Source organism: Balaenoptera physalus (genome assembly GCF_965194825.1).
Source record: "Balaenoptera physalus genome assembly, chromosome: 20".
In the NCBI taxonomy this organism is placed as follows: domain Eukaryota; kingdom Metazoa; phylum Chordata; class Mammalia; order Artiodactyla; family Balaenopteridae; genus Balaenoptera; species Balaenoptera physalus.
Window position 1 is genome coordinate 49,374,639 of NC_138901.1, and position 19,127 is coordinate 49,393,765.

The 19,127-nt window shown below is 37.9% G+C and overlaps 1 protein-coding gene across 4 annotated transcripts in view; it reads left to right on the plus strand.

Annotated features, from left to right (window-relative positions):
• TAOK1 (TAO kinase 1) overlaps nt 1-19,127 on the plus strand; it is a 166,257-nt gene that overhangs the window by 32,301 nt on the left and 114,829 nt on the right. The window contains exon 2 of one of the 4 annotated variants that reach the window (XM_082442793.1): nt 8,633-8,744. The exons of the other annotated variants lie outside the window; for them this stretch is intronic. The gene's annotated coding sequence lies outside the window, so the exon portion shown is untranslated. The remainder of the gene's footprint in view (nt 1-8,632; nt 8,745-19,127) is intronic. 4 annotated transcript variants of the gene reach the window in all.

Sequence of the window (19,127 nt, forward strand, 5' to 3'; positions counted from 1 at the left end):
TTGTTGTAAGTCCTTGTTCTCCTCCAGTCTGTTGGTGGAACCTCAGTCTTTCCTTGTCATTCATGACCTTGACACTTTTTTTTTAACCTTGCCATGTTTAATGAGTACTGGTCAGTTACTTTTAAAATGCCTCTCAATTTGGGCTTCTTTGGGGACTTCTCTGGTGGTCCTGTGGTTAAGACTCCATGCTTCCATTGCAGGGGGCACAGGTTTGATCCCTGGTCAGGGAACTAAGATCCCACATGCTGCGTGGCACGGCCAAAAAATTAAAAAAATAAAATAAAATACACACATTGAATTAAAATACGTTACAACACTAACAAAAATTTGGGGCTTCTTTGGTGTTTTCTCATGATTAGACTGAGGATATGTTTTTGCTAAGAATATTACGGAGTGTACTGTGGCCTTCTCAGTGCATCATATCAGGGATATGATACATGATGTTGGTATGTTCTACTGTTGATGTTAACGTGGTTTTTTTGCTTAAGGTGGTATCTGTTGCATTTCTCTACTGTGATTTTCCCCTTTATAATTAATAAATATCCTGAGACTGTGTGTTTAATAATACTTTTGTCAAAACTAAGAAAACTGACATGAAACAACAAGGTCTTACTGTATAGCGCAGGAACTATACTCAATATCCTGTAATAAACCATAATGGGAAAGAATATGTATATATATGTATAACTGAATCACTTTGGTGTACACCGTGAAGTAACACAACATTGTAAATCAACTATACCTCAATTAAAAAAAAGAAAGAAAGAAAGAAACTGACATGAGTATATTACTTATTAACTCACAGACTTTATTTGGATTTCACCAGTTTTTCCATTAATGTTCTCTTTCTGTCAGTCTCCTCTGGAATATGATAGTTTCTCTCAGTCCTTTATGTCCTTCTTGTTTGGAAGAATGTCCGCCAGTCTAGGTTTGTCTGATGTTTTTCTCATGATTAGCCTGAAATTATGGGTTTTGGGGAAGAATACTGTAGAGGTGTAGCGCTTTTTTTTTTTTTTGGCCTTGCGTGGCATGTGGGATCTTATCGAACCGCACCCCGTGCAGTAGAAGCATGGAGTCTTAACCACTAGACCGCCAGGGATGTCCCTGTGGTGCCTTTCTTATCACGTCATATCAGGAGGTACAAGATAGCCACATGACAACACTGATGATGTTAGCCTTCCTCCCTTGGGTAATGTAGTGTTTGCCAGGTTTCACCACTGTAAAGTTACTAATTTTCCCTTTCCCTACTCTATTTTTGGGAAGTGAGTCACTAAGTCTAGCCCATCCCTTAAATGGGGAGGAGATTCATGTGATTTTGGTTTGCATTTCCTTGATGTCTCTTCATGTGCTTACGTGCCATCTATACTTTTTTCAGCTAAGTGTCTGTTCAAATTATTTGCCCATCTCCATTTTAAAATTGGGCTGTTTGTTATTATTTAGTTATGATTGTTTGTTATTATTTAGTTATGAATTCTTTATTTATTTGTATATAAGCCTTTTATTAGGTAGATACATGTTTTGCCAGTATTATCTCTCAGTCTGTGGCTTGGTTTTTTGTTTTCTTAACAGTATCTTTTAAAGAGAAGAAGTTTTCAATTTTGATGAAGTCTACTTTATCAATTTCTTTTATGGGTTGTGCTTTTGATTTTTTATCTAAGAAATTTTTCCATAAACTAAGGTCACAAAATTTTTTTTTTAATATATTTATTTTTGGCTGAGTTGGGTCTTTGTTGCTGCTCACAGGCTTTCTCTAGTTGCAGAGAGTAGGGGCTACTCTTCTCTTCGTTGCAGTGCGCGGGCTTCTCATTGTGTTGGCTTCTCTGTTCTCTTCTTGAGCACGGGCTTTAGGCGCACGGGCTTCAGTAGTTGTGGCGCACGGGCTTCAGTAGTGTGGCGCACAGGCTTAGTTGCTCCGCGGCATGTGGGATCTTCCCAGACCAGGGCTTGAACCCGTATCTCCTGCATTGGCAGGTGGATTCTTAACCACTGCGCCACCAGGGAAACCCCTGTTATTACCTTCTTTATGCTTGTGTTTAATTTGCTCTTTTCTTGTTTGTTTCTTAAGTTGGAAGCTTACGTTACTGATTTCAAATCTTTCTTTTTTCCTCTTTTTTTTCTTTTATATTTTGGCTGTACTGCACAGCACGTGGGATCTTAGTTCCCTGACCAGGGATCAAACCCACATCCTCTGCATTGGCAGTGAGGGATCTTAACCACTGGACTGCCAGGGAAGTCCCCTCTTGTTTTCTAATATAAGGATTTAATGTTATAAAATTTCCCTTTAAGTACTTCTTTGGCTGTGAACCACAGAGTTTGATATATCATGTTTTCACTTTTATTCAGTTCAGAATATTTTCTAATTTCCCTTGTGTCCTGCTCTTTGATCAATCGTGTCATTTAGAAATATGTTGTTTAATACACAAATATGCAGCAATGTTCCTAATTTAATTTTTAATTTAATTCTGTGTGGTCAGAGAACACACTTTGTATGAATTTAATTCTTTTATATTTACTGAAACTTGTTTTATGGCCCAGTGTATAGTCTAGATTGGTTAATGGTCCATAAAGCTTAAGAAGAATATGTATTCTGCATTTATTGATCGTGTGGTTTTTAAATGTGAATTAGGTCAAATTATTTTGAGTGTTAAGTTTCTGTACACCTGTTGCTTTTCTGTACTTCTTCTCTCAATTATAGAGAGAAATGTTGAAATGTCAACTATAATTATTCATTTCTCTCTTTTTCTTTTCAGTTTTGCTTCATGTATTTTGAACCTTTGTTATTAGGTGCGTACCCATTTAAGATTGTTGTATATCCTTGATGAATTGTCCTTTTCTCATTGTGAAATATCCCTTTTTTTCTTTGGTAACTTTCCTTTTCTGGAAGGTCCTTTGGTAATATGGCTACTCCAGCAATCTTTAAACATTTTTTGAAAATTGTGTTAACATATGCATAACACAAAATGTACCATTTTAACCATTTTTAAGTGTACAATTCAGTAGCATTAAGTACACTCACAATGTTGTGCAACCATAGCCACTATTCGTATCCAGAACTTTATCATCCCAAACAGAAGCTATGTATCTATTAAAAAATAACTCCCATTCCCCCTCCCCCAGCCTCTGATAATCTCTATTCTACTTTTTGTCTCTATGAATTTGCGTATTCTAGGTACCTCATATAAATTGAATCACACAGTATTTGTCCTTTTGTGTTTGGCTTATTTCACTTAGCATAATGTTTTCATGGCTGATTCATGTTGTTGTATGTCTCAGAATTTCATTCCTTTTTAAAAGCCTGAATTATATTTCTTTGTATGTATATATCACATGTTTATCTGTTCATCTGTTGATAGACATTTGGGTTGTTTCCACCTTTTGGCTATTGTGAATAATGCTGTTTCGAACATTGGTATGTGTATCTTTGAGTCCCTGCTTTCAGTTCTTTTGGGTGTATACCTAAGGCTACCCTGGTACTCTTAACAGTGTTTGCATAGTATGTCTTTTTTTTTTTTTTTTAATAAATTTATTTATTTTTGGTTGCATGTGGGCTTTGTTGCTGTGCACAGGCTTTCTCTAGTTGCGGCAAGCAGGGGCTCCTCTTCATTGTGGTGCATGGGCTTCTCATTGTTGTGACTTCTCTTGTTGCGGAGCACGGGCTCTAGGTGCACAGGCTTCAGTAGTCGTGGCACGTGGGCTCTAGAGCTCAGGCCCAGTAGTTGTGGCACACGGGCTTAGTTGCTCTGTGGCATGTGGGGTCTTCCCGGACCAGGGCTCGAACCTGTGTCCCCTGCCTTGGCAGGCAGATTCTTAACCACTGCACCACCAGGGAAGCCCTATGAGAGACACTTGTAGGTATGTAAGATTCAAAGATAAATAAGGTAGCTTCTTCCTTTAAGGAACTCACCTAGTGGTTAGGTGAGATAGATATGTAAACAAATAATTCAGTACAGTGAGATGATGTAAGTGCTAATTGAGTATAAGTAAATTTAATGGAAGTATCACACACAGAGAAAATCAATTAATTTTGCCTGGAAGAAGAACTGGGTTGGGAAAAGTTTCCCAGTGGAGATGACAACCAGAAATTGAAATGGAGAGGAGTTTGGCATGAAGTGTACTTAATAATTTTGAGCACTGTGTTTTCTGCACATATTTCATTTAACCCTCACAAAACCCCCATGACATAGGTATTATCATTTCCCCTATTTTAGAGATGGGAAAGCTGAGGTCAGAGAGATTAAGTTACTTGCCCAACAAGTTAACTGCTGACAGTAAGTATGTTGGCAGATCCAGTTTTAGGACTTAAATAATATGATTTCAGAACCTGTGTTTTTAGTCACTGTGTGTTCAGAGCTCTGTAGAAAGAGGAGCATAGTGATAAACTGAGAGGCTCATGTCGTCAGAGCACAGGAAGGAGATGAGGCTAAAGAGGTAGGTAGTGTCAGACCATTCAGTTTCTTGAATGTCATGGTAAGGATTTTTATTTGAACCAAAGTTAAGTGTAAAGGCATCGAGCACTTAAAGAGAGGGAATGGCATAATCAGATTTGCGTTCTGAAAGGTCATTCTGGTTGTAATAGACGAAATGAATTGGAGGGGGGCCGAGAGTGGATGCAGTGGCACCCTTTAGGAGTTTGTTATAAGTAGCCGGGTAAGGTAAAGTAATAGACTGGAGAGAATAAGTAGGTGATTGTGGAGATGGAGGAAAGTGGACCGATTTAAGAAAGATATAAAAGGACAAAACTACAAGACATGGTGATGGATTGGGTTATGAGTGAAGGAAAGGGAAGTGTCAAAAAATAACTCTTAGGTTTCTGAATTGCCCAATTGGGTACATTAGATTGGTTCATTTTATTTTATATATGACACACAGAAAGAAGATTGGTTTGAGAGATTAGATTATGTTGAGTTAGAAGTCCCTTTGAGATATTCAAGTGGAGATGTCAAACACATGGTGTTAATAGTACCTTTGAACTTTCTATGTAGTAAATAAATAAGCTTGCCCATTCTTTTGTTCCTAATAACATAACTTTTTCAGGGTTTCATCACAGTTGTAATCTCTTGAGTTACTGGTAATAAAAAAGAAAGTAAATAGAGTTTGACTCTTAATCATTAGAGCTAATAAAAGAATGTGAAAAGATTCTGCAGTCTAGAAGGCCACAAGGCAAGTATATTAGGACAGTTCTCCTTTGGAGGATGACAGAACCAAGAATAAATCCTGGAGAAAGACTAGTGAAAAGAAGGCACAAAGGGCTAATCTAAGTCTAAAATAACAATTTAAAAGTAATCTGTTTTGAATATTGAAGTTAAATATTTCCTTCCTTTTGGTAACAAAGGAACTATTCCTGGCTTATCTAAACTACAATTACCCAAATTACTGTAGATCTGCAATGGGAATAGCTATACCGGAAGGGAAGTGTTTTTTCTTTATTTCCCCATCACATTTGATGATGAGCTGATAAATCACCAGAGTTTTGCTTTATACATTTGGGCATATTGGGTATTTTAATTATTTTAAAATTTTCTTGAAAAACAGAAGAGGTCTGATTAATAGTTCTTAAATAAGTTAAAAACTATTCTCAAAAAAAAAACAAAACTATTCTCAAGTTGTTAGATTTTTATTGTTGAGCTTAGATCAGTGGTTCCTTTTTATCAGAAAATATATTGCCACTTTTGAAAGTGTTGTGATACTGAACTAACAAGACTAAGCTTTTGTTGCAGATTTTTAAACTTCTAGGTATTGTAATACTGGCATTTGTGTTACTGATATTTTAAAGTTCTCTGGAAAAAAAGTAGTTTTAAAAGTAATTCATGTATAGGGACTTCCCTGGTGGCGCAGTGGTTAAGAATCCACCTGCCAGTTCAGGGGACATGGGTTTGAGCCCTGGTCTGGGAAGATCCCACATGCCGTGGAGCAACTAAGCCCGTGTGGCACAACTACTGAGCCTGCGCTCTAGAGCCCGCGAGCCACAACTACTGAAGCCCACGCGCCTAGAGCCCATGCTCCTCAACAAGAGAAGCCACTGCAATGAGAAGCCCGCACATCGCAATGAAGAGTGGCCCCCGCTCGCCACAGCTAGAGAAAGCCTGTGCACAGTAACAAAGACCCAACGCAGCCAAAAATAAATAAATAAATATATTTTTTAAAAAAGTAATTCATGTATAGATGTAGATCATTTGGAAGATAAAAACCTGATTTTTTACCACCTAGAAATATCACTGTGTATTTTTCCTTTACTATTGCTTCTCTGTATCTTTAATGTGTAGGCAGTATATAGAGTAGTAGTTAAGAATGGGGATTCTAGAATTAAACCTCCTGAGTTCAGATTTCTGTTCTACCACTTATTAGCTGTGTGATTTTAGCAAATCACTTAATTTCTCTGAATCTTGAGTTTCACATCTTTAATGTGGGAATAATAAAAGTAAACATTATTCTTTGCTTTGTGCCAGGTACTTTGCTAAGTATATTATATGTAAAATCTTAATTTTCATAACATCTCTACCTAGGAGCTACTTAGTGCCTTTAAGAGGATAAATTAAATAATGGATGTAATATACTTAGTATAGTGCTTAAGGCACAATAATAAACATTACTTATTTTTTTTCAAAATTGCATTTATACAATATAGTCAGCCTGTTATTAAAGCTTTTATTGTGGCAACATCCCCATGCCATTAATATTCTTGGAAAATGAAAATTTTTAAATGGCTTTAAAGAAGTTCATCAAATGGATTCATTTAGTCACCTCTCTAGTGATAGACCTTTAGATCATTAAATGGTGTTATGAACATATTTGTTATGATTATTTCTTTGATTCCCAGAGGTAGAATTGAGTCAAAGGGCAGGAATATTTTTAAGGTTCTTTTTGTGTGTGTGTGTGTGCTGTGTTGGGTCTTCGTTGCAGGTTGTTGATACCTTTTCCTGCATTGCTTTCCAGAAATGTGAATCAGTGTACATTCTTATTTCTCATACATTCTTTTTTAAAATATTTATTTATTTATTTGGCTGTGCCAGGTCTTAGTTGTGGCACACGGGATCTTTATTGCAGCATGCAGGCTCTTTAGTTGTGGCATGCGGGATCTGGTTCCCTGACAAGGGATCAAACCTGGGCCCCCTGTATCGGGAGCACAGAGTCTTAACCACTGGAGCACCAGGGAAGTCCCTATTATTATTGTCTGAGTAATTTTACTTCTTGTCTTTGTTTCCTCAGCTAAAAGTATAGGCTTTACTTCCATGGTTTCTTTCAGTTCCAAATTCTATTTCTGTAACCTTGGAGTAGGGTTAAGTTTTAAATTATTGTAGGTTGATTAATTTTTGTATCTTTGATGACATTTTAGCAGTCTTTGACATCTAATTAATTTCAGTAGTTTATCAGATTAATTATATGGAAAAGTAAAGAATGTTTATTTAGTTCATCTTAAAATGAAAAGAGACTGACCAACAAACTCCAAGTGTTGGTGAGGATGTTAACAACATATATTGCTGGTGGGAAATCAAAATGTTGTGGCCAGTTTGTACTCAGAAAGTTAAATGTGTGTTTACCAGCAATCCCTATCCTAGGAATTTACCTAAGATAAATGCAAACACATGTGCTAACAAAAGACACGTACAAATAATATTCACAACTGCTTTATTCATATTAGCCAAAAAATGGAAAAACTCAAGTGAACATCAACTGATGAATGGATAAACAAATTGTATTATATCCATACACTTGAATGCTACTCAGCAATAACGTCGATGAATCTGAAAGGCATTATACTAAATGAAAAAAGCCAGCCACCAAAGGCTGTATGATTCCATTTATAAGAAGTTCTAGAAAAGACAAAACTATAGTGACAAAAATTGGATCAAGGGTATTGGGAACTTTTTGGGGGTGATGGAAATATTCTTGATTGTGGTGGTGATATCAAGACTGTATATACATGTATCAGAACTGTACCTTTAAAATGGGTGGATCTTACTGAACATAAATTATATGTCAGTGAACCCTATTAGAAGGTATTTAGAACAGTTATTTGGGTTAAGTAGCAAATTAATATTTATTGATATATCCCAGAGAACTATATAATTGGTATCTTATGATTAAGGAATTTGCAATATTATTAGAAAGAAAATACAGTTTACAGAGTCATTATATCTCTTAGAAAATAATACTGAACCTCAGATACAAATATGGTCAGTTCTGCTATAACACAACATGTGTGTTCCTAAAAAATCACCATGTTATGCTAAATTATGTAGTGAAAACTACGGGGCTTATGGGAAAAATGGGGCTAGGAGCACAACACTCAAAAACTTTAGTGTCACATAAAAAAAGATAGGAACCTAATAAAAACAGCATAGTTTTACACATATTAAATGATTAATAAATACATAAATATTACAATAAATACAGAACTTACTGAAAGAGACCTTAAGTTTGTTGTGGAAGTTGATTTAGTGGGAGTTATTGTGAAGTGACCAAAGACGGGTTATCTAAAATCGGATAGAAAATTTTAACACCAGATGTGGTTGGGTATGCATAATACATGCAGGGAACTGAGGTAGCTAATATATGTTTAAGGTGTGTGTGTATGTTTTGTGTATTCTTATATGGCTTGGTGTTTTAAAATGTAGGTTTTACTGTTTTTCAGGTATGATGAGACCAACAGTTCAGAAGATGACTGCATTGAAAAGATAGTTTGTTTCAGTTCCCGAGAGGAGGTGGGACACCAAGCCATCTAGGGCCACACAGGGAAGCACCAGGTTGGTCAGGAGGCAGAGGGAGCAGGAGGAAAATATGGCAAGAACCTTTATTGTGGTTTCTGTGGGAGGAAATGGGCGAGGCAGGTTAAGCAGTTTTAGGATTGGCTACTTTTAATAATTCAGTGGTCTCTGAGCTATAGGGGCTGTCCTAAGGGTCTGGTACCTGGCTCTGGAGTGATTAGAGCAGGGGAATATTGGCCTGGAGTGTAAGAGCTAGGTAAAGGAGGTAGTTGGAAGTATGGATTTTGGATTGATTGGTTTACATATGAAAGATATGATCTCAGGTTAGTTGTTTGCTGTCTCTAAGAATTGATTGGCCCTGAGAGGACCAGAACATTGAAAATACAGAAAATAAGAAAACACAGTTAATAGACTTGGTTCAGCTGGGTGCAGTTTGCTGCACTCATCTCGTGTTTCTCAGGGATGAAATTGCACATAAGTAAATGCATAATTCACATTGTACTACAGTTGTTTTCAAAATAAATGTTATAGCAGAACTGACTGTACAAAGTAGGATACAGTATTTGAGTCACTATTCCCTCCTTTGCAAAATTAATTATGCAAATTCTATTATATAGATTTTACATTAGTGTAATTCCTTGAGACATGACTGTATTTGTAAGCAAAACAATTTAATGGTAGATTTGATCTTGGGAAAGTAATCACGGATTTAAATTTAAATTTTAACTTAGAGAAAAATTTTGTCTTAGAGTACATGCTTAGTGTAATTCAAGCAATTAAGCTGGGTAATATGTAGGGGTGAGAGACAAGATGGTGGAGTAGAAGGACCTTGAGCTCACCTCCTCTCACGAGCACACCAAAATCACAACTAACTGCTGAACAAACCATCAATAAAAAAGACCGGAACCTACCAAAAAGGTATTCTACATGCAAAGACATTAAGAAGAAACCACAATGAGACAGCTGGTAGGAGGGGTGCACTTGCGATATAATCAAATCCCATACCACCTGATTGGGCGACCCACAAAATGGAGAATAATTATATTGCAGAAGTTCTCCCATAGGAGCGAGAGCTCTAAGCCTCACATCAGGCTCCCAATCCTAGGCGTCCAGCATCGGGAGGAGGAGCCCCCAGAGCGTTTGGCTTTGAAGGCCAGCAGGGCTTGATTACAGGAGCTCAGTAGGACTGGAGGAAACACAGACTCCACTCTTGGAGGGTGCACACCAGGACCCAGGGCAAAAGTAGTGACTTTCTAGGAGCCAGACCTACCAGCTGGTCTTGGAGGGTCTCCTGGGGAGGTAGGGGGTGGCTGTGTCTCACCCTGGGACATGGACGCTGGTGGCAGAGATATCAGGTAGTGTTCATCTGTGAACTCTTGCTTGAGGCAGACATCTTGCTTGGGTCATTAGCACCAAGACCTGGCCCCACCCAGCAGCATGTAGGGTCCAGTGCCAGGATGCCTCAGGCCAAACAACCAACAGGGTGGGAACACAACCCCACCCTTCAGCAGACAGGCTGCCTGAAGACTTCCTGAGCCCACAGCCACCTCTAGACACGGGCCTTGACATGGCCCTGCCCACCAGAGGGCCTAGACCCAGCTCCACCCACCAATAGGCAGACACTGGCCCCTCCCACCAAGAAGTCTGCACAAGCTTCTAGACCAGCCTCACCCAATAGGGGGCAGACACCAGAAGTAAGATGGGTAATATGTAGGAAGCAGATAGATTTGAAGTTATTTTGAAATGTACATGGAAATAACTGTATATGCTTAATAAAATTATTTTTATTTGTAAAAAAAATGAATTATCTGCTTTTATAATTGGAATGAGTTTAAAAATAATCTACCCTTACCTAAACTTGCATAGAGTCTTAGAAATAAATGAAATGATAGGGTATTTAAATAGTCATTCAACAAACTTTTTTTTTTGATTGGCTGTGTGAAACTGTTAGGCTCTACGTATGCAGGAGCTCCAGAAACTTATGATACCGCCTCGGAATATAAGGCATGTAAACAACGACATTAAAAATATGTATTAAAATAGAGATACAAAATGAAAATTTATATAGTAAAGAGAAAGGAATCACTGATTTCAAATTGAAGTTCTGAAGCTGTATTTGAAATAGTAGGATAGGTTGGTTAAGAATGTAGACAGTATTTCAGGTGTCATGGAGGCTTTTGCTGGACATTGCTATGATTAAGGGATAGATACACTAAGAGAAAAGACTGGAAAGGAAGGATTCGGCCAGATTGTGGAGTTCTTGAATGCTTTATATACTGTTTGAACTTTATTCTGTAAGTGTTATGGTATTATTTGAATTTAATAAAAAAGTGAGCAATAATTTTGTGACTTTTCTTAAGAATTTCCTGGGAATCCCCTGGTGGTCCAGTGGTTAGGAATCTGCACTTCCACTGCAAGGGGGCATGGGTTTGATCCCTGGTCAGGCAACTAAGATCCCACATGCTGCCCAGCATGGCCAAAAAAAAGAATTTCCTGCCTTAGTTTGTGCTTATATATATTAATGAAAAAATTAGAGAAACAATAAGAAAGATGAATTGGAGAGAATGAAACTACAAACAGTCCAGATAGGAGGTATTGCATTAGTCTAGGTGAGATATGATTAAGGCCTGAACTAGGCCACCCACAGTGAATAGAGGAGATTCAAGTCTGTTGGGTTTACCAGTTTATTAGCTTGATGTTAGAGGAGAAAAAGAGGAAGGGAAAAAAATTAAAAGGTCACATCTAGTTTTTTGGGTTTTTTTTAAAACATCTTTATTGGAGTGTAATTGCTTTACAATGGTGCGCCAGTTTCTGCCTTACAACAAAGTGAATCAGCTGTACACATACACACATCCCCATATCTCCTCCCTCCTGCGTCTCCCTCCCACCCTCCCCATCCCACCCCTCTAGGTGGTCACAAAGCACCAAGCTGATCTCCCTGTGCCATGCGGCTGCCTCCCAGCAGCCATCCATTCTACTACATCTGGCAGTATACACAAGTCCACGCCACTCCTTCACTTCGTCGCAGCCCACCCCTCCCTCTCCCCATGTCCTCAAGTCCACTCGCCACATCTGCATCTCTATTCCTGTCCTGCCCCTAGGTTCTTCATAACCATTATTATTATTTTTTTTTTTTAGATTTCATATATATGTGTCAGCACATGGTACCTGTTCTTCTTCCTCTGACCCACTTCGCTCCGTATGACAGACTCTAGGTCCATCCACCTCACTACAAACAACTCAATTTCATTTCTTTTTAGGTCACATCTAGTTTTCTGACCTCGGAGACACAAGGAATAGCCATGCCATTATCCTGGGTGGGAAATGCAGGATGGATTTGCTGAGTGGAATTGTGGGGTCATATGGTAATTCTGTGTTTGGCTTTTTGAACTGCCAAACTTTTCCACAGTGGCTGTACCATTTAGCATTCCTACCAGCAATGTGTGAAGGTTGCAATTTCTTCACATCCTCCACAACACCTGTTATTTTCTGCCTCTTTGATTATAGCCATTCTAGTGGGCGTGGTATGGTATCTCATTGTAGTTTTGATTTGTAATTAATAATGGTGTTGAGAATTTTTTTTTAATTAATTAATTAATTTATTTATTATTTTTAGCTGTGTTGGGTCTTCGTTTCTGTGCAAGGGCTTTCTCTAGTTGCGGCGAGCAGGGGCCACTCTTCATTGCGGTGCGCGGGCCTCTCACTATCGCGGCCTCTCTTGTTGCGGAGCACAGGCTCCAGACACGCAGGCTCAGTAGTTGTGGCTCACGGGCCCAGTTGCTCTGTGGCATGTGGGATCTTCCCAGACCAGGGCTCGAACCTGTGTCCCCTGCATTGGGGGGCAGATTCTCAACCACTGTGCCACCAGAGAAGCCCCGAGAATTTTTTCATATGCTTTTTGACCATTTGTGTATCTTCTTTGGAGAAATGTCTGTTCAAATTCTTTGCCCATTTTTAATTGGGTTATTTAATTGGATTAACCCAGTTAACAGTTCTTTTTAAAAATATTTATTTATTTATTTGGTTTCGCTGGGTCTTAGTTGTGGCATGCGGGTTCCTTAGTTGAGGCACACAGCCTCCTTAGTTGTGGCATGCAAACTTATTTGCGACATGCACGTGGGATCTAGTTCCCTGACCAGGGATTGAACCCGGGCCCCTTGCATTGGGAGTGCGGAATCTTCACCACTGCACCACCAGCGAAGTCCCAAGAGTTCTTTATATGTTCTGGATACTAGACCCTTATCAAATATGTTGCTTGCAAATATTTTCCCCCATTCTGTGGGTTGTCTTTTTACCTTCTTGATAGGTGTCCATTGATGCACAAAAGTTTTAAAATTTTGATGAAGTCCATTTTATCTATTTTTTCTTTGTGTGTGCTTTTGGAATCATATCTGAAAAACTGTTGCCTAATCCAGGGTCTTTCAGGTTGTCACCCATGTTTCCTTCTAAGGGTTTTATCGTTTTAGCTTTTGCCTTTTTGGTCCATTTGGATTTAAATTTTATATATGGTGTGAAGAAGAGGTCCAAATTCATACTTTTTTGCATGTGGATATCCAGTTGTCTTACCAACTTTTGTTGAAAAGACGTCTTTTCCCACTGAATGGTCTTGACACCTTTGCTGAAAATCATTTGACCATATATGTATGGGTTTATTGTCCCATACATTTGACTGTAAATATGGACTCTCAGTTCTTTTCTGTTGGTATATATGCCTATCCTTATGCCAGTTCCACACTGTCTTGATTACTGTAGCTTTGTCGTGTGCTTTGAAATTGGGCAGGGCGAGTCTTCCAGTTTTGTTCTAAATTTTTAAAGATTGTTTTGGTTGCTCTGTGTTACTTGCAGTTACACATGAATATTAGAAAGAACTTGTTCATTTCTGCAAAATGACAGCTTGGAAACTGTTAGGGATTACTTTGAAGCTATATATTATTTTAGGTGGTATTACCATTTTATGTGTTCCAATCCATGAACACATGATGTTGTTCCATTTATTTAGGTCTTTAATTTCTTTTAACAATGTTTTGTCATTTTCTAAGTCTTGCACTTTGGTTAAATTTATTCCTAAGTACTTTTAAAATTTATTATTATTAATATTTGTTTTATTTTAGTGACATTATAAATGGAATTGTTAAGTTCATTTTCAGAATATTCATTGCTAGTGTATAGAAGTACAACTGATATTTGTGTATTGATATATCCTGAAACTTTGCTGAACTCATTTATTCTAATAGTTTTTTGTGGATTCTTCAGGATTTTCTGTGTATAAGATTATGTCATTTGTGAAAAGAGATAATTTTACTTCTTTTTCAGTCTAGATGCCATTTATTTCTTTTTCTTGTCAAGCCCTGACTTGAACTTCCCGTACAATGTTGAATAGAAGTATTGAGAGCCACATCCTTGTCTTGTTCCTGATTTTAGGGGGAAAGTTTTCAGTCTTTTACCATTAAGTATCGTGATACCTGTGGGTTGAGGAAATTCCATTCTTTTCCTAGTTTGTTGAGTGTTTTTATCATGAAAGGGTGTTGGATTTTGTCAAATGCTTTTTCTGCTTCTGTTCAGATGATTGTTTTTTCTTTCATCTTATTAATATGGTATGTTACACTGATTTATTTTCATATGTTATACTACCCTGGCATTCCTAGAATAAATCTCATTTGCTCATGGTATATCTTGTTGAAAATTTTTGTATCTGTACTTATAAGGGGTATTGGTCTGTAATTTTCTTTTATTGTGATGTCTTTTTTAAAAAAATATTTATTTATTTATTTGGCTCTGCCAGGTCTTAGTTGCGAGTGGGATCTTTAGTTGCAGCATGTGGGATCTTTAGTTGAGGCATGTGGGATCTAGTTCCCTGACCAGGGATCAAACCTGGGCCCCCTGCATTGGGAGCACAGAGTCTTAGCTACTGGACCACCAGGGAAGTCCCTCCCTAATCCTAATTATAAAGATTTTAAGTGCTTATTACATGTAAGATATGAAAGGTGCACAAAAGTTTCACATGGTTAGGCTGATTGGAGTAACTAATAAGGTTGTGTAAGTAAGGACTTTTTTTTTTAATAAATTTTTAAAATTTGTTTATTTTATTTATTTTTGGCTGCATCGGGTCTTAGTTGCCACACGTGGGTTTTTTGTTTTTTTATTTTTTTTGAGGCATTTGGGATATTTTGTTGTGGCACGCAGGCTCCTCTCTAGTTGTGGCATGGGATTTTTTTCCTCTTCTCTAGTTGTTTTTTCTCTTCTCTTCTCTGTCACAGGCTCCAGGGCGTGTGGGCTCTGTAGTTGGGGCGTGTGGGCTCCAGAGCACGTGGGCTCTGTAGTTTGCAGCATACGGGCTCTGGTTGAGGTGCGCAAGCTCAGTAGTTGCGGCGCTCAGGCTTAGTTGCCCGTGGCATGTGGAATCTTAGTTCCCTGACCAGATATCGAACCCGCGTCCCCTGCATTGCAAGGCGGATTCTTTACCACTGGACCACCAGGGAAGTCCCCGTTAAGGGCTTTCTTGAAAAGAATATTACCTGTATCTCTCTTTAAAATTAAAAGAAAAATAATATATGCATTTGGGGAATAAAAACCTGAAAGGTAGAAAGGATTCATAGGAAAAAAAAGTCTCCTAAACACCCCTATTTCTGATGAATCCCTCCATAGATTACCTGTGTGTATACAGATATATTTTCTTATTTTTATATAAATGGTCACATATTACTTACACACCTATATCTTGTTTTGTAAAAAAAAATTGTATCTTCATATCTTTATCAATGCTTAAAATTAAACAATATTCATAATACTGCCCCATGCATTCTCTCCTACCCAACAACCCAGTAACTTCTTTAACAATATTGTTTTCGCTTTTCACCTTTCTCTTCATTTCAGTTTGAAGTAGTAACAGTGGTTCAGGTAATTGATTCTGTATTTCCCACCACTAATTTGCCCTGTGATTTTGAGAAAAGGCATGTGACCTTTTGAAACCAAATACTCTCTTAATTTCTTCCAACCCTAAACTTTTGTAATTATAATGTATAATATTTATAAGTAGGTTGAAGCAAGCACCAGGCAACAAATCAGTTCTGTGTCGATTAAGGCTGACGTGAGTTCCTGTAATGTCAAAGTTATCTTACTGATGACATTTTTCAGTTATTGGTAAAGTGATTTGTGTATATGTGTGTTTCTTTTGAGGGAAGACATAGTAGACAGTGTAATCTGTCTCTGCCGATTCTGTGTAAAGAGACAATTTTTCTTTCTCTAAAGTAATCGAACGTTTGACTAAGTTGGCTGGTTTCTAAGCCTGAACCCTCTGAGTAACATGTAGGGAAAAGGGCGTTATGGTATTGAAGCAGTTGCTTAAGACCAACAATGTCCTTTTTGTGAAAATCTGAAGAGTCTTAAAAGATGGAATACTATGACATCATCACCATTCCTCCAAGGAGCATTCCTCAAGTAATACTGAATATGCTGTGATTATCAGCACCCTTCCCCCATCTTCTTTCTGTGGCTTGACTGATGTTATTGTCAATTATTTGACTGTGGTTTGCAAATGTGGAGCTGTTACTTAATTCTGAAAATCCTATTTGGGTCTGAGATTTTAAAGTATATTGGGTTTTTATTCTAGTTTCATCAGCTTTCTTAGCGATCTTTGTTTTAGGATTGAATAAAATGGTATCACCTACAAAAATTGTGTATCTTTTACATTCAGCCCTCAGTAGCCTAATAAATGATATGCTTCTCTGGTCTGTTTTTGTGGAACCAGAAACAAATTAGATCTCATTTACTGTTTATAGGATTGTTAATGTCTTTTACTGTTCTCTTTTAGTAGGAAGGATATGGTGAGTTACAATAATGATATTTTCCCCGAAGGACAGATTAGGTATCTTTAAGATGTAACCTAATAGCCTGTTTCTTGGGTTTTTTTGAAGAAGATTGTATATGCAGTCTCATAGTACCTTTAAGAACTTTTTACAAATATTTATATCTTTTAAGCCTGATCTGTAGTTTATCAAGCTGTATTAGTCCTGTACTTTGGGTATTCATGTACCTAATATTCACGTTCAGCAGAAATTATGGAGTTTATGATTAGGGTTGCTGTGAAAGTTCCTCTGTGCTGTTTTCTTTTCCTAGTTTTTCATGACAGCTTTTAAAAATGGACAAGATTCAAATCAAGTACCTTTGTCAGTTTTACATTGATGACTCTATTGTAGTGATGTTCTGCATGGGTACAGGGCAACCAGGATGGTGCTGATTTTTATAATAAAGTACTTTACTTTTGGAAATTTGAGGATGTATAGAAAAGAAGCAGTTATGCAATGGATACTATTAACTCTAGCTTAACAGTGTAATGATATATTTCAGGGATTTCTAACTTTATTGGCGTTCTCACTTTTTATACATTTTATGTTCATCTCTTCTGTCTTCTAACAATCCAAAGAACATGCACAAATGTTGTTGGATTTTTTAATCTTTTTTCCTGGTTGTAGAAATCAAACATATGATTATTGTTCAAAATTTGGAACGTAAGAAAGCTATAGACTTGTGAATGTTTTTCAAAATACCAGCCATAATTACGTAAAAATAATCCATATGATTTTGTTGTATCGCCCTCTTTGCAAAAACTACAGTTGAGTCTCAAACAACATGGACTTGAACTGCACGGGTCCACTTCTGTGCAGATTTTTTTCAGTAAATACATGTATGTACTGTCAATGTATTTTCTCTTCCTCATGATTTTCTTAATAACATTTCCTTTTCTCTAGCTTACTTCATTGTAAGAATATAGTGTATAATATATACAACATACAAAGTATGTGTTAACTGACTTTATGTTATCAGTAAGGCTTCTGTTCAACAGTAGGCTATCAGTAGCTAAGTTTTGGGGGAGTAAAATCAAACACAGATATAGAAAATTCACAAAACAAATGAATTTGTTTAATGAACTATTGTAAATGAAATCCCGTATCTAAGGCAAGAAATAGAACTTTGCCAGCCATTCCAGAAGTTCCTCCATGTGTCTCTTCCCAATCACAACTCCCCCTTTCCCCTAAAGTAACCACTATCATGACTTTTATAGTGACAACATCTGGGAGTTTCTTTATAGTTTTATCATTCAAGTATGCATCTCTGTACTCCATTATTGAGTTTTGAGAGTTCTTTATATATTTATATATTTTATCTATTTTGAGATATGTGACTTGAAATAATGTTTCCCAGTCTTTGGCTTGACTTCATTCTTTTCTTTTTTTTTTTTAAATTAATTTATTTATTTATTTTTGGCTGTGTTGGGTCTTCGTTTCTGTGCGAGGGCTTTCTCTAGTTGTGGCAAGCGGGGGCCACTCTTCATCGCGGTGCGCGGGCCTCTCACTGTCACGGCCTCTCTTGTTGCGGAGCACATGCTCCAGATGCGCAGGCTCAGTAATTGTGGCTCACGGGCCCAGTTGCTCTGTGGCATGTGGGATCTTCCCAGACCAGGGCTCGAACCCGTGTCCCCTGCATTGGCAGGCAGATTCTCAACCACTGCGCCACCAGGGAAGCCCCATTCTTTTCTTTTAAAAGTGTCCTTTGCGAGAGTAAAAGTTTTTGATTTTGATGAAGTCCAAATGATCAGTTTTGACTTTTATAGATTATACTTTTGGTGTCAAATCTAAGAACTCTTTAACTAACCTAAGGTTACAAAGATTTTCTCCTGTGATTTCTTCTAAACGTTTTGTAGCGTTAACTTTTTAACATTGAGATAAATGAACCATGTTTGGACTTAATTTTTCTGTAAGGTGTGAGGTATGAGTCAGAGTTCATTTTTATACATATGGATGTCCAGTTGCTATGACACCATTTTTCAAAAAAGGTAATCTTTTTTCTCTGTTGTACCTTTGTCAAAAATCAGTTGACCAGGGACTTTACTGGTGGCGCAGTGGTTAAGCATCCGCCTGCCAGTGCAGGGGACGCGGGTTTGATCCCTGGTCTGGGAAGATCCCACATGCCACGGAGCAACTAAGCCCGTGCGCCACAACTATTGAGCCTGCGCGCTAGAGCCCGAGAGCCACAACTACTGAGCCCACACGCCGCAACTACTGAAGTCCGCACACCTAGAGCCCATGCTCCGCAACGAGAAACCACCGCAGTGAGAAGCCCGTGCACCGCAAAAAAGAGTAGCCCCCGCTCGCCACAACTAGAGAGAAGCTCACATGCAGCAACGAAGACCCAACCCAGCCAGAAATAAATAAATAAATACATTAAAAAAAAATTGTCTTGACTGATTTGGATTCTTTGCCTTTTTTTTTTTTTTTTTTTGGCTCTGTTGTGTTTTAAATTTTATTTATTTATTTATGGCTGTGTTGGGTCTTCGTTTCTGTGCGAGGGCTTTCTCTAGTTGTGGCAAGCGGGGGCCTCTCACCATCGTGGCCTTTCCTGTTGTGGAGCACAGGCTCCAGACCT